Genomic DNA, 16,295 nt, shown 5'->3' with positions numbered 1-16,295 from the left:
AGTTGCATGAGTAAAGATAGTCAAAGTATTATGTAAATTCCTGGAGAGTACACTAATCAAGCAAAAGTATGCAACATACATACTTAGCAGAAGTTGCTACACTTTTACATACTTTTACAATAAAAACAAAGGATTCACTATCGTTTGTCACGTGCTAGGCACTAGAGCAACAGGCTTTTCACATGAGCATCTCTTTTGATAATTACAACAATCCTGTGTTTGGGGTCTATATTAACATTGACCCTTTAAAAAAAAAATCTAATAAAGAGCCTCAAAGGAGTTAAGTAATCTGTAACACAGCCAGGAAGTGGCAGAGCAATGACCGAACCTAGTTCTATTTGACTCCAGAGCCTTGATTTTATCCTAAACTCTGCAAACATACCAGAAAATGTGACATTTCAGTTGGCTATCATATTAGTAAATATTTAAGTAAAAGATAACATTCAAAGGTGGTGAGATAAAAAGGGTACTCTCAGACATTGTGAGTGGGAGTGTAAACTGAAACAACCTATTTAGAAAGCAATTTGGCACAGTGATTCAACCTATAAAAATGTGCATCCTCTTGTAACCCATAATCCCATATCTGGAATTCTTCCTGAATGAAATCATCCGAAATAGAGCAAAAGCTTTATTCATAAACTGTAGATCACAATAGTATTTATAAGATGCAAAAATTAAACACAGAAACGAAGTGTCTGTTTGTTTGTTTTGGAAACGATGTATCTTAAAGGTAGCCATATATGCTCTGTAATATTTTGGGTAAGGACTTTAAATGTTTATGTGATGTGTATCACATGCATATTTTTTGTAGTATTAGAGGGAGGAAACAAGTTACAAAACTATCCATGCATTATGATCACATGTATGTTTAAAAGAAATTAACAACAAAGAGGGGCCTGGGTGGCTCACTTGGTTGGGTGTCCAACTCTTGTTTTAGGCTCAGGTCATGATCTCCGGGTTTTTAGGCTCTGCGCTCAGTGGGGAGTCGGCTTGAGACTCTGTCTCTGCCACCGTCCCTGCCTCTCTCCCCATGCCCATGCCCACACACTCTCTCTCAAAAAAAAAAAAAAAAAAAAGTACACACACACTCTCTCTCAAAACAAAAAGAAGTATGAAGTGTTAGGAAAACGAAAAAGATTGAAACCCAGGGTTGGCTGCACGGTCTTCTATGGGTATTTTTTTTTTCTTTATTCTATTCTTCAGGGTTTTTTTTTTCTTTACTTTTACAGTATAAAAAAATTATTTAAGTTCAGTTTTACTACAGTGTGGGTCATCAATGACACAAAAGGAGCTAATGAACTTAACCGGCCGAACTTTATAGTCAGGGCTCAGTGTAACTGCCATCTACACACATCATTGTTTTGTTTTGTTCCTTACAACAAATATATGCATCTTTAATGAAATATGAGTGACTTAATTGAAAATTTTCTTTCTCAGTTTTATCCCAACATTTCAGATTTCAAGCGGGAAGGTTCACATATTTGCTGAAACTACATTCTTTCAGAAAAACAATCTGATGATATTATGAGTAGTTACAAAAAAATTCATATAACCCCTACCTAATATGCATGAAAAAGACAGACCAGGGGCGCATGGGTGGTGCGTTCAATTCTTGGTTTCAGCTCAGGTCATGATCTCAGAGTCCTGAGAGCCCCTCTCTCTCAAATAAATAAATAAATCTTAAAAAAAAAAAAAAAAGACCAAAAGCAATCTCTTACAATCTATTACTAACTCTTCTATGCTACAATCTGATTGCACTCCACCATAACATACTGACTAATTCTGGATTCTAGAATTCCAATGATAGTTACAAAGCATTTGTCTCACTAGCACATATAAAATTCCTTCTTGAAGAAAACTCCTTTTTGCAAGTGTGGTTTGTAAATGGAAGGTTTTCCCATCTAGAATAAACATTGAGTTCCATGCCCCTGGGTAGTTTGAGTAAGACTAGTCTCCCGCCCTCTGGATTCTGTAATGAGAAAGGCAAACGAACAGTTGTGCCGTATGAGCTGTAATAAAGATGGACACATCGTAGCAAGTGAGACAGAAAAGAAGGGTGGTTCACTTTGCCTGGAGAAGAGAAAGTCCCTCAGAGGAAGGGGTGGGGGGTGGTTTGAACCGGTGAGTAGAGGGATCCCTAAGGGGGAAGACGGGGAAAAGCAATCAACTTCGAAGACTGCATAGCTAGATAGGGTTGATATTGAGATAAGGATGTTTATGACCAGAAAGGTAAGTTGAGATTTGCTTGGGAAGATCAGAATTTGCCCTTCATCCTTAAGGAAGTAGGAATCCATATAAGGCAGTCAGAAGGGGAATAATGGGTTCCCCTTTGTGTTAGTAAAGTAACAGGCAGCCACGTGGATGACTTGTAAGAGTGGTTCCGTGGCTCAGAGATCGGTGAGATCGCCCGGGACACCTTAGTTTTGCTGTAAAAGTCCAGGCCAGAGAGGATGAAGGACTGACTGTGGGAGGTTTCGAAGATGAAGAATTGGAAATAGAATCTTTTTTAAAAAATTTTGGAGGGGCACCTGGGTGGCTCAGTGGGTTAAGCCTCTGCCTTTGGCTCACGTCATGATCTCAGGGTCCTGGGATCAAGCCCCGAGTCAGGCTCTCTGCTCAGCAGGGAGCCTGTTTCCCCAGTTCTCTCTGCCTGCCTCTGCCTACTTGTGATCTCTGTCTGTCAAATAAATAAAATCTTTAAAAAAATTTTTTTTGGAGATAGGCTTCAAGGAGTAAGAGAAAAGAATATGTGAAAATGATGTCAGGGTTTCCAATGGATACCATTAAGATAAATAGGAAGTATAAAAAAGTAGAAGGGAGCAGTCAAGATAATTAGGCAAGTTACAGAGATGCTGATTTGAAGTCTCTATGGGTAATCTAGGAGCAAGCATATATTCAGTAACTGGAAATCAGAGCTATAGCGAATGAGACATCCAATAAATTCTCACTGAATAAATGAACATCAGTAACATCTTTAAAACAGGCCTTTTATTTCTAGCTGCATCTTCAGAAAATAGTTTTGTTCAAATCAAGGATTTGAATATTAAATATTAGATATTAAGTTAATCTAAGCATCATTATATACTAATGTGTTTTTCCATTAAAAATTTATTCACTATTTTTTAAAAGCTATAAAGATGTAAAATCACAAAATAGACTTTTCTATTATGAACTGTGGTATTTCATACCTGATTCCCACTATCTTGCATATTTAAGTACATATTCACAGTGTGCTCTCCAATATAATGGCCCTCCGTAAAAAGAGACAAAGTAAATAAAACTATCTTATCATCTGCTTTGTATGCCTAGTAGGCCATACAAATTTAATTGCTGATATAAGCTATAAAATTTCAGTACAGTCAACAGAGGTTTGATGGGTAACGTACCGAAAGGAAGACTCGGGAAACCGCAGGTCTGCTCCTGCCTTTATTCTCTATCAAAGATCAAATTACGTAAGTACATAATTCATAATGTGTTTGCAGATATGAGCATATTAATCTTCAACGATGACAAGGTAAAAGTTGTTACTTAATCCTTTCTGCTTGTATAATAGAAAAGCCAGTTAGTTTGTGATAAAAGGCAATAGAATTTCAGAGGTAATCAACAAGAGTGGAGAGTCTAAATGAGGGAGTTCATAACCTTGGCTTTAGTCCCAATTCCTACAAACAAGTTGCTAAATGACCTTGGAAGATGGGATGAGCTAGTCTATAACTTACTTGCAGAGAGTGTTAAACAAAGGAGAATGTGACCCCTGTTGTGCTTTGCTCAGAGCTTATCTGAAGGTCTCAGGGATTTTCAGGACCAGAAGAAGATCTCAAAAAGCATTGACTCCCCTCTCCAGTATTATTGGGAAATGGCCACCCCATCAAAAGTGGCTTCCTCCTACTAACTGTGTGAGCGCTCTAGGAAAAAAAACAATTTTTTAAAAAATTTCTATCAACTCCCAGTTTTCTCTACTATTAAATGGGGAGCTGGATTAGACTGACCATCTGTATACTTTCTTCAAGCTCTAAAATTCTTCAACTCTGATTCAGATTCTGACTCACCCGTAAAATATTTGGTTCTCATATATAACATGTAATTTCTAGAATTTATTATGTATCTTATGACCTATGCAGAAAGTAATTGTGTACAGAGAATTGCTTCATAGTGTTTCATAATATTTGACCCAAATATCCATTTGTTTATGACTCAGTAAGCTTTGTCCTTCTCTCATGACAGATATAAGTATTTTTTTTTTTAAGATTTTATTTATTTGACTGGGATCATAAGCAGGCAGAGAGGCAGGCAGAGAGAGAGGAAGAAGCAGGCTCCCCGCTGAGCAGAGAAGCCCTATGCAGGGCTTGATCCTAGGACCCTGAGATCAAGACCTGAGCCGAAAGCAGAGGCTCAACCCACTGAGCCACCCAGGTGCCCCAACATATAAGTAAATAAATGAATAAATATTCACCCTTTAGAATTTTAGCACTGAGTATTCTAGACAGCTGTTTTCTAGTTTGTAACCCTTTAGTTGTATTTTAATTTAGTTAAATGTATACCACAGTTATTATTTATTATTGGAGGAAAGGTGTCCGGCCCTCATGAAGGGGCTCACGTAGAAGACTTAAAGCTCTTCTGTGGTGGTTCTCACATACATCCGCGTGCTCTCTGATACCCGTCCCTGCAGAGGTGGGACCTGGTTCCCCTCCTCCACGAGTGTGGGCTGGATATAGTGACTTGCTTCTAACAAACAAAAAAGTAGAGCTGATGGTATGTGACTCCTGAGACAAGATCCTAAAAGGCACTGCAGCTTCCTCCTCATTGGCCCTCTCTGGGATCACCTGCTTTGGGGCAAACCAGAGGCCCCATCACCAGGACGCCCAAGCAGTTTCTGGAGATGCTCCATGGTAGGAAGTGGAGGCCTCCTGCTGGGAGGCGGTGTGGACCGGAGGCCTTCCTCCAACAGCCGCGTGAGTAAGCCACTGTGGAACCCGATGAATCTTCCAGCCCCGGCAAGCGGTCAGGTGACTGCAGCGCCCGCCAAGAACCTGAATGCCACCCCTTGAAAGACCCCCACGCCAGAACCACCCAGCTCAGTGGCTCCGGACTCCTTGACCCACAGAAATCATGAGGTAACGTTGATTTGAGTCACTAAGGGTTGGGCACTATTTTTATGTAACGACAGATAACTAAAGCATTGACCTATGAGGATTTCCACTCGAGTTGGGGCATCTTTAGTTTCAAAAAGCGGTTGAATTCTGGAATATAGTCAAATAGTTTTAAACCTGGACAGGACTTCAAAGAAGAGTCTGCCTCTCACTTCGCAGAAGCAGAAATGAGGATCTGCAGAGTTTGTGAGCTCACAGTCTGGGAGCTTCCATTATTCCCTGTCTCGACAAGAAATACAGGAGCCCTCCTTAACACTTCCCTCTCCTTCACCTCCTTCATACCCAACCTATTCCTTAACCCTATGGCTCTTACCTCCTCTTGCCTCAGTCTCATCTTTCCTATCTCTACCACCTCCAACCAGATCACACGACGGTTCTCTCCTGGACCAGCAATAGGCTTCTAACTGGTCTTCTCATGTCAGCTCACGTGCCCCCTACAATTATTTCCCAATATTGAACCCAGCGTTAATGCGCTGAAATGTAGCTATGACTATCTCGCATCGGCTTCCCATTTCCTCTCCCCAGACCCATTGGTTGACCTCCTAATATTGGTCATTGGTTTGCGTTTATTCTCCAAGCTCAAGCCATTCTGACCATGCATAATTCCTAGAATATGCTGGTCCTCTCCCAGGGCCACTAGGAGTTTGCATATACACCTCCCTCTGCCCCACTGATCTAGTTGACACCTGATAATCCTTCAGCTCTCAATCACAGTTAAGCCTGCATGGGCCACCCTGCCACCCTGGCACAACCTCCATGTGACTTGTCTTTGTAGGACTTCATAACAGTTGTATTGCTAATTCACAGATTTTTAAAAAGTTGATGTCTGTCCTCTCTATTAGACCACCAGTCTATAAATGTGGATACAATGTCAATTTCTTTTCACTCTTGTGTCTTAGCACTTACCACGATGCACTTACCACGATGCATTATATGATATTCAATAAATATTTGCTGAATGAATGAAATGACCCAAGAAGTTAGTGTGAGACTAAAATCTCGATTTCCTGACTCCAAATCTCATGTTAATTACAACCTGCTGCTCTCAATTTGGTGTACTCAAGTCTGAGTCCCAACACAATGCATTTATTAAGTTCAGAGAAAATCACTCATATTTTTTGAATATTGCTTTTGGCAACACTAATGGTTTATAATATCTAGGTATGGTTACTGTAGTAAAATAATGAAGTCCTCGCACGGGCTTGTTTACTTTGGGACTTGCCACTTATTTCCTGAAATACATCTGTGATCGTTAATTTTATTTGTCAATTTGACTGGTTTAAGGGGTACCCAGATAACTGGTTAAAAATATTTGGGGGGGGGGCAGGCGCCTGGGTGGCTCAGTGGGTTAAGCCTCTGCCTTCGGCTCAGGTCATGATCCCAGAGGCCTGGGATCGAGTCCACATCGGGTTCTCTGCTCAGCGGGGAGCCTGCTTCTCCTCATCTCTCTCTGTCTGTTTCTCTGCCTACTTGTGATCTCTCTCTGTGTCAAATAAATAAATAAAATCTTTAAAAAAAAAATATTTCGGGGGGCATGTCTGTGAAAGTGTTTCTGGAAGAGGTTAACATTTGGCTCCGGGTACTGAGGGAAGAGATCTGCCTTCACCAGTGTAGGCGGGTCTCACACAATCTCTTGGGGGTCCAAATGGAACAAAAAGGTGAAGGAAAGGCTAATTCTCTTTCTTTTTGAGTTGGAACATCCATCTTCTCTTCTTGCACTTGTGAGCTCCCGGTTCCCAGGCCGTCAGACTCCAGGACTTATGGCAGCAGCCCCTTTGTTCAGGCTTGGACTGGGAGACAGACCGCTGCACCCCGAGTCTCGGGCCTTCAGACGCAGACTAAATGATACTACTGGCTCTCCTCGCTCTCCAGCTGGCAGACCCCAGATCATGGGACTTCTTGGCCTCCATAACTGCCTGAGCCAATTCCTATAATACATCTTCTCATGTATTTCTCTGTTGGTTCTGTTTTCCTCTGGAGAGCCTCAAAGCGTACAACCTGCCATTACTCAAAACAGTTCAAAAGCAACTTTTACTATAAATTGCTTTTACACAACATGAGAGTTAATGACTTAGTCACTGCGGTCCGTCCTCATCCCTGCCAGGCAGCCTATGGCCTGCCAGTTTCACTCATGGACAGAGCATTCTAGAAGCCTCACCCAGAGCCATGAGCAAGACTTCAGTGGGCTTGTGCTGGGGAAGCTTCTATGTACTTCAGGAAAAGAAAAGAAAAAAAATGTTAGTAATGGAATATACAAATGCTTTTCTAATCAAGAAGATAATACATCTATGTAATGATTCAGAAAAGTTGGAGAGATGGTCTGAATCAGAATTGGCTGTTCCTGGGAAATCCTTTGCTGTTACTGATAACTACGGATGAAGAAAGGGGGAAAGGGGACAAACTCGTAGGCCCTTTGCAAATTTGCTTGGGTTCTGGATTTAGTCCACTTATTAATCTTGGGAATATTTTCCAAATCACTGGGCTGTGCCTCTGTTCCTGTCCTCAAAACTCCTTCTTTGGGCACAACGATCTGATTTGAAAAGAGGGTGACCAGGTGGCCCTGATGCATGTGGTGGTGACCGTCCACTGCTCTGACCTCCTCTCAGTTCTCTGTGAGTCGGTGCTTCCAGGCGCATTGTTGGATGCTATGGACAATTCTTGAGGGGGAAAAAAACAAAAGAACAATTTTCCCAACTAGTGAAGGATCTTTTGGTCCAAAGGTATGCTATCAACTTCTTTGGAATTTGAAAGGTGTTTTTCTCTTTTTCTTGTGGCCATGACTGAAGGGTGCCTCTGTGCTGAGGCCAGCCTGCAGGAGCTCATGAAAACATAATGGACCCCATCCATGGTACTCTGCAGCCAACCGAGCTCTGTAAACATGTTTCCATTCGAACATATATGGAGTCTCAACTTGAGATGACAAAAATGTGTAACTTTTTGATGGATTGAAATTCATTCATTCATTTATTTAACTGCCAATCACTGACCCAACATTCATAGAGCATTGACTATGTTGCAGGCTCAGTTCTAAGTTCCGGGAATACAAGATTAGCAAGACTATTCCTCCCCCACAAAACTCAGTCTACTGGGAAGCACAACGTCACAAACAAAACATTACAGAATCATTCGACAAGTGTTCTAACCAAGCCTTCTCCCCGAGGTCCAGGCTCATCTATTCATTTCTTGTTTCCATCTCTTCTTGGTGCCCAGGGATAACTCACATTTAACATGCCCAGGACTGAACCCATCATCTTCTCTATGTTCTCTGCTAAGCCTCATCCTCCCCCCTTCCTTCTCCTTCTCTTCCTTCGTGTGTGTTCCTTCTCAATTTGTGAAGCCATCTCCTAGCCAGACCTCCATCCTAGAAACCTGAGAATAATTCTGAACCCCTTCAACTCCTGCTTCCGTCAGTCATCAAGTCCTGTGAATATCATCTCTTAAGGAGTCTTACAGCCCACTCCCTCCTCCTTAACTTGGCTACTGTCTTAACCAGGATGCTGGTAAACTTCTCACCTGGAATCCCAGGCCAGTGCTCTGACCCTCTCAGACATATCCTTCACAGAGTGTGGTTGCCTGGGTTTTCTATTTGGAGAGCTCAGCACAGAGCCTGACCCACAGTAAATACTAAATACTACTGCGACTAATACCAAACATTAACATAGATGAGAAGCACTGACAGGTCAGCTTTCTGGATGGAGAGTGTTTTCTTTGCTTTATGCTAGTCTGGAATGTCAGTATTGTTATCTCAAAGACGACCAAGTCACTGGGCATCTGGCTCGCATACCCTCAATTTAGAAGACATGATAGAATGTGATGTTGGTAAAAACACTGACGTCTGGATCCAGTGCCACTGTTCGATCCTTCTGATCTAACACCTGATGATGTTTTTTCTCCCTTTCCCTTCATTTCATTCGAACGGAAGGCCAATTTTCTAGTTGAATAGTTAGGATTCAGCTTAGCAGAGAGTGACAGAAAACCCCACATAATAGTCTTCTAAAAAGATAGAAACTTTTCTTTCTCAAAATCATATCCAGGTAGGCAGTCTAGACCTGGTGTGCTGCCTGCCCATTCCGCAGAGACCCCAGCTCCTGTTGTCTTTGCGCTCTGCCGTCCTCAACATACGGCTTCTACTTCGTGGCCAGAAGGGCTGCCCTAGCTCCAGCCATCATGCTCACATCAAAGCCAGGAGGGAAACAAAAGATAAAAGCATATCCGTTCTTAGGGGTGCCTGGGTGGCTCATTGGTTAGATGTCTGTCTTCTGCTCAGGTCATGATCTCAGGGTCCTGGGATCGAGCCCTGCGTTGGGCTCCACACTCAGCAGGGAGTCTGCTTCTCCCTCTGGCCCTCCCCCTGCTCATGCTCTGAGAAAGAGAAGGGCATGTCCATTCTTTTAAGGACAGGGAAACCTCAGCAAAGGGAGTCAGCCCGCAAATGGCACAGGTCCTGAGGGGCGTGACCATCACATGGCATCTGCGTGAAGTCAGAAGACGTGCAGAGCTGGTACTCCAGCAGCAGCTGGGCCCAGACAAGAGGCCAAAGTCTGAGACAGAGGAGGCCGAAAGATCTCAAGCATCACCTAAGAGATGTCTGATGCAAAAAACATCTAGCAGTCTCCACCACACTCCACCGAGTTTGGATGACCCTCTCACCGAAAAAGCCAGTGTGGCCCTGGGCACTCAGCGCCTAATCCCGAGATACTCGCACAACTGAGTCAGTAGAAGCAACGATGGCAGTGAGCAAACACCTGCTCCAGGCCGGGGGATCCGCTAAGAGCTTCAGAGGCCCAGTCACTGGATCCTCCCAACAAACGTGGTAGAAGGTTGTACTTCTCCTTCTCCTTCACCTTCTCCTTCCTCTTCTTCCTCCGCTCCTTTTTCTCCTTCTTCTTCTTTTATGTTTTTATTTTATATAATCCAGGAGATCAGGATTTCCCCTCAGGAAACCACCCAGGGCTTACGTGCTGCTGAGCTGCAGGGCATGATAATGAGAAAGTTGCCAAATCAGTGTGGGATTTTAAAAAGATTCTTTGGGGGAAAGTAAACTTCATGATCTTAAAGAACGTGTCAGTATCTGATGGAAAAACCTAATGATTTTTTTCTTCTCCACTGTAGAGTGCCACCCGTCGTTCCTGCCTGGAAACGTGCAGTGCCTTTGGTGGCCAGGTTCTCCTGCAAATGCAGATGGGTGGGGACAGGTCTCCTTGCCAGGCTGGTTCCCTTTTTCATCCTTTTCTCCCAGAGGATCCAGGTGGGACCCTGGCTTTCTTCTAGCATCGCCCTGCATTCCCCAGTTGAGCTTTCTTCTCTCTTCAGCCCTGAAAGCAGGGTCATTGTTTCTCCCCGCCTTCTTCCTCTCTGCGCCAGAAAATGACTCCAAGTGTTTCTGAGGAATTTTACAGCTTTCAAAAGAAGAAAAGCATATACGGGGTTGAAATAACATCACAGAGAAATTTCAAACTTAGAAGCAGCCTTAAGAGTGTGACTGTTCTACCACTTACTCATTTTTCCTGGGAAAATGCAAATGTAACTAGGTCAGACTGTCTAAGGTTCCGTCTTTCTCTGGCCCATCATTTTGGTAAAAACTGGATCCAGACAACCCGGCTGATCTCTCATCTCCTCTCAGGGCTGGCACCTCTGAGATCCGCTTCCTTTGATGCAGAAGGCATCGTTCTTCTCCCCACTGCCCCCAGTCTCCTCCGGATGCCTGCATGGGGAAAAGTACGGATACTGACTAGAGACCTGACGAAGCCTCAAGTCAGATTTATTTAAATTACAAAGAAAACTCAAGACTGCTCCTCTTTACCGTCCTCACGCCATTCTTCACGCCAAAGGTCATGTCAGGCGGTTCTGACAGTAACTTCCCCGTCCAAGTGTCTTTCCTTGGTGGCGGCTTTACTCTCCACCTGTTTTCTTGACTCCAAGGTAACAGCCACCTCCACCTGCAAACATCCAGGCACCGGCTGTAACAGACTTGCATGTAGCCTCTCCGTACCCCTTGTCATCATCTCAATACAGTTTGATAACATCCTGCAATATCTAGCGAATATGCATTATTGATCTTTAAATCACCTTTAATCACAGCCTCTGGGTAGGCTCCTGTAGACCTCACTCACAGCATACTGATCCCCTGGTTGGCTTCAAACAGTACAACTTTTTGTCGGCTTCTTTACCATTTTTCTTCTTGAATACACCCACTGAAAGCTGATCTAACATTGACCCCTGGATGTTGGCCCTGACCGAATTATCTTGAGGCCAAGGGCCCTACTGCCTCACAGGCTATCTGAGGCTAGACCACTCATTGGTGCTAGACCAGCAGGAGCACATCAGTCATTTGTTTAAAGGTCAGAATCATCAAAGAGAGACCAGAAGACTCAGCATTCTGTAGAATTCATGAAAATGAAAAGACCCTAGCACTTAACCTGTGTCTTAGTTTTATCTCTGATATAACACAATTAAAAAACAGGGAACCTATTTTTTAGATTTATCTAAATATAGATTTATCTAAAAATCTATTTACAGGGCACCTGGGTGGCTCAGTTGGTTAAGTGTCTGCCTTAGGCTCGCGTCGTGATCCCAGGGTCCTGGAATCAAGTCCCCTTTCAGGCTTTCTGCTCAGTGGGGAGTCTGCTTCTCCCTCTCCCTCTGCTGCTCCCCTGCTTGTGCTCTCTCTCTCTCTGTCAAATAAATAAATAATTTTTTAAAAAATATCTATTTACAAGAGGGATCTAAACAGGCTGTAGATCCTAGAATAAGTCTTCAGTTTTAACTATTCAGTCTATAAAATTATACTTGATATTTGTAGCTAAGTAATTGTCACTTCTTACCAGGTAACAGTTTCTACTGGACACCTATCATTAAGTGAAAAAGAAATAAGCCAAACACATTACATGAGAAAGAAAGAAGAATTCACCATTTCACAAACTGGGCCTTAAAAATCTTTTAGGGGGGCCTAGGTGGCTCAGACAATTGAGCCTCTGACTTCTGATGTCAGCTCAGGTCTTGATCTCAGGGTCGCGAGTTTGATGCTGGACTCCATGCTGTGTATGATGCCTACTTAAAAAAATAAATCTTACAAAATTTTTATGTGATCATGTATCAGAATCAGAGACTATTTAGAGCAGGTGATTTGTATATTAGCAAAAGAAAAATTATGAGATTGACAAGCATTGTAATGCAATGTTAATGAATGTTAATGCCACTACTCATCTCATAAAAGTGATGCATTGGTTTTTACTTTTCTGAAAAGCTGACTCATATATTTTAAGAAGGATGTCATATTAAAATATTAAGTTCCTTCAAGGAATTTCCTTGTTTCCTTAACAATGAGGGGGGAGAATGGTGTTAAAATGTAAAAGCACTGTAAGATTCAACACCTTGGAGAATATAGTAAGATAAGCTCTCTCATATACTGTTATATATTTCCAGTGAAGATGGAAGTTGGTACAATGTTGCTGAAAGCCAGCTGGACACCTTGTCAGGAGTCCTCAATATAGTCTTACTCTTTAGTCATTAATCCATTTTTAAGAGCTTATACTAAAAAATAAAGAAATGATTTAACACACAACACACACACACACACACACACAGATGTTTACATAGCCAAATACATAATACTGCAAACCTGGGGACAACGTAAATGTCCCTAAACAAGGAAAGTTAAAGAAATTGTGGCATACCCATTACAATGTAATGTTTATTATATAAGAGAAAAAAATTGCATTTTGACAATTACATGTAAAAATGTTTGTAATATAATGCTACATACAAAACATGACATGCAATATAATCCCAATTAAAAGAAATTATTATGTTTATATATATGCATGAAAAATCTGAAAACAAAAATAGCAGCTGTTACTCCTAAGTGGTAAGAAATATACGTAATACTTAAAAAATATTTTCCACATTTTCTGAAGTAACTTTTAATAAGAATCATTAAACCACATTTTGACACCTTAAATATCATTTTAACTTAACAATGTAACTACTGTAAGCGTAGAATTTTGAAATGTTAGGGAAAGCTATGCAAGTCTGGATTGCTAATCGTTTTATTCATAAACAAACTGGGAAGAATAAAAAGAACAGTGTTTAACAAAGCATTATTTTTGTTTTATTGACTTATAATTTCCATGTGATAAACTGCATATGTATAAGGTATAAAATGTGATGAGTTTTGACATATTTATACTCTCACGAAACCATCACCACAATGTGGATAAGGAATGTTAACACTATCATCCCCAAATGTTTCTTTGTGCCTTTTCTCCCTTCCCCCAACTCACGTTCAGGCAACGACTGGAAATTTTGTTGCTATATATTAGTTTGCATCTCCTAGAATTTATGTAAATTTATATAATTTATGTAAATTTATGTAAATAAACTCAGCAGAAACTTTTTTTTTGGCCATGCTTTTTTCACCTTAGAATAATTACTTTGAGATTCATTCATGCCGTTATGTATTTCCCGTATGAACATATCACAATTTGTTTATCCATCCAATTTTGATGGACATTTGAGTTGCTTAAAGTTTTGGCTATTGTAGATAAAGCTGCCATGAACATTTGTACATAAATCTTTGTGTAGAACGTACTTTCGTTTCTCTTGAGTAGAATGGTTGGGACAGGAGTGGAATGGTGGGTCAAATCATAGGAACAACTAATGAGGAAACTGCCAAGTGGGTTTTCATAGTGGTTGGACCCCTTCGCATTTCCATCAGCAGCATGTAAGAATTCTAGTTGCTTCCTATTCTCACTAACACTAGATATTGTCAGTCTTTTTATCTTTTTTTTTTTCTTCAAGATTTTATTTATTTGACAGAGAGAGAGAGCACAAGTAGGCAGAGTGGCAGGCAGAGGGAGAGGGCGATGCAGGCTCTCCACTGGGCAGGGAGCCCAATGCAGGGCTCCATCCCAGGACCCTGGGATGATGACCTGAGCCAAAGGCAGACGCTTAAACGACTGAACCACCCAGGCACCCTGTCAGTCTTTTTAATTGTTGCTACTCTAGTGGTTGTGTAAGAGATCTCATTACAATTTTAATTTGTATTTCTTTAATGGCTCACAATGACCTTTTCATGTGTGGTCATATATCTTTTTTGCTGAAGTGTCTCTTCAATTATTTTGCACATTTTAAAGATTTTTTAAAAATTTTTTATTTATTTGACAGAGAAAGACACAGCGAGTGAGGGAACACGTGCAGAGGGAGTGGGAGAAGGAGAATCAGGCTTTCCGGTAAGCAGGGAGCCCAATGTGGGGCTCGATCCCAGAACCCTGGGATCAGGACCTGAGCCCAAGGCAGCCGCTTAATGACTGAGCCACCCAGGTGCCCCTGTTTTGCACATTTTAAGTAAGGGTTCTCTTCTGACTAGTGAATAAGAGATATTTTTATATTCTACATAAGGTACTTTGTATGATAAAGGTTTTCTGAGGATTTTCTCCCAGTTTGTGTCTTCTTGTTTCACTTTCATGGCAGTCTTTTAAAGAGCAAAAGCTTTTTATTTTGACGAAGTACAACTTACTAATTTGTTTTCTTTTTCACTTCATGCTTTTTGTATTGTTTTTAAGAGCTCTTCAACAAACCAAAGGTCATTAAGACCTTCTCCTATATTTTCTTCCAGAATTATTGTAAGATTAATTTTACACTTAGGTCTGTAATACAGTTCAAGTTAATTTTTGCTTAAGATGTGAAGTAGGTTTGAGGTTCATTTTTGAGGGGTATGGTTATCCAATTATTCCAGTACTATTTATTAAAAAATTTTTCCTTTCTTCATTGAATTACCTTGGCACTTTTGTGGAAAACCAACTGAATCTATTTCTGGACACTCTCTTCTTAAATGTTTATTTTATGCCAATTCCACAAAACTTTGATTACTGTAGATTTATAATAATTTTGAAACCAAATGGTGTATATCTATCAACTTTATTCCTTGTTTTGACCATTCCAGGTAGTTTGCATTTTTATATGAATTTTAGAATCAACTTATGAACTACTGCAGAAGAAAAGAATCCTGATTTTGATTGGGATTTCACTGAATTTAAAGATCAATTTCAGAAGACTTGATATTTTAATACTGATTCTTCTATTTTATGAAAGTACTTCATGTCTCCAATAATTTAAGACTCCCCTAATTTATCGCAGCACCTTTATTTATTTATTTATTTATTTATTTATTTGACACAGAGAGACAGACCATAAGTAGGCAAGAGAGGCAGGCAGAGAAAGACGGGGAAGCAGGCTCCCTGCTGAGCAGAGAGCCCGATGCGGGGCTCGATCCCAGGACCCTGAGATCATGACCTGAGCCGAAGGCAGAGGCTTAACCCAATGAGCCACCCAGGCGCCCCTCATCAATGTTTTATGCTGTTTGACATATAGGTCTTAACATGTCTGGTCAGATTTATCCCTAAATGTTTACTATTTTTGATGCTTTATTAAAGGCATTGATTTTTTTTTAAGATTTCAAGTTGAGATTGTTCTTCACTAGTATATAGAAATATACTTGACTTTTATATATTAATCTTGTATCTATAACATTGCTACACTCAATTATTAATTTTAGCACCTTTTCTTGTCATTCCATAGGATTTTCTATAGGTAACCATATGTTGCCTGCGAATATAAATGGCCTTACTTCTTCTTTTTTGATCTGTGTGCCTTTTATTTATTTTTCCTGCTTTACTGCAAAGCTGAAGATCTCTAGTACTATCTTAAATAGAAGGACTCAGAACAGATATTGTCTTCTCATTCCCTGTGTTAGGGGAAAAGCACTCAGTCTTCACCATCAAGTATGATGATGTTAGCTGGAGGTTGTCCTTTATGAGATTGAGGGAGTTCCTTTCTATCTGTATTTTCCTGAGAGTTTTGTTAGGAATGTTGGATTTTTAAACATTTTGAGCATTATTTAAAGTTTGAGCAATTAATGGGGCATCTGGCTGGTTCAGTTGGGGTCCTGAGTTCAAGCCCCCATTGGGCGTAGAGCCTACTTAAATAAATAAACAACTAAATAAACAAATAAAACAACTAAATAAACAAACAGAGTTTGAGCAATTACTTTAATATAACCTTAAATTTTGTACCAAATACATATAAGAGTAAGTCATGTCTTAATTTTTCTGCAAATTTTTTTTTAAGATTCTATCGATTCATTTGTCG

General features: G+C 40.8%; 1 long non-coding RNA gene across 1 annotated transcript in view; it reads right to left on the bottom strand.

The window, feature by feature from the left end:
* Positions 1-10,056: 10,056 nt before the first annotated feature.
* The window catches only part of LOC111153797, a 63,342-nt gene continuing 57,103 nt past the window's right edge, over positions 10,057-16,295 (bottom strand). Inside the window, exons 3-5 of the long non-coding RNA XR_002641042.1 lie at positions 10,951-11,086; positions 10,646-10,851; positions 10,057-10,546 (exon numbers count right to left, since the gene is read on the bottom strand). This is a non-coding gene — a long non-coding RNA (uncharacterized LOC111153797). The remainder of the gene's footprint in view (positions 10,547-10,645; positions 10,852-10,950; positions 11,087-16,295) is intronic.

Source organism: Enhydra lutris, unplaced genomic scaffold, assembly GCF_002288905.1.
Source record: "Enhydra lutris kenyoni isolate GAN:26980312 unplaced genomic scaffold, ASM228890v2 scaffoldscaffold34, whole genome shotgun sequence".
Classification (NCBI taxonomy): domain Eukaryota; kingdom Metazoa; phylum Chordata; class Mammalia; order Carnivora; family Mustelidae; genus Enhydra; species Enhydra lutris.
Note: the sequence above shows the minus strand (reverse complement) of the source record. Positions and strands in the feature narration are given on the sequence as shown.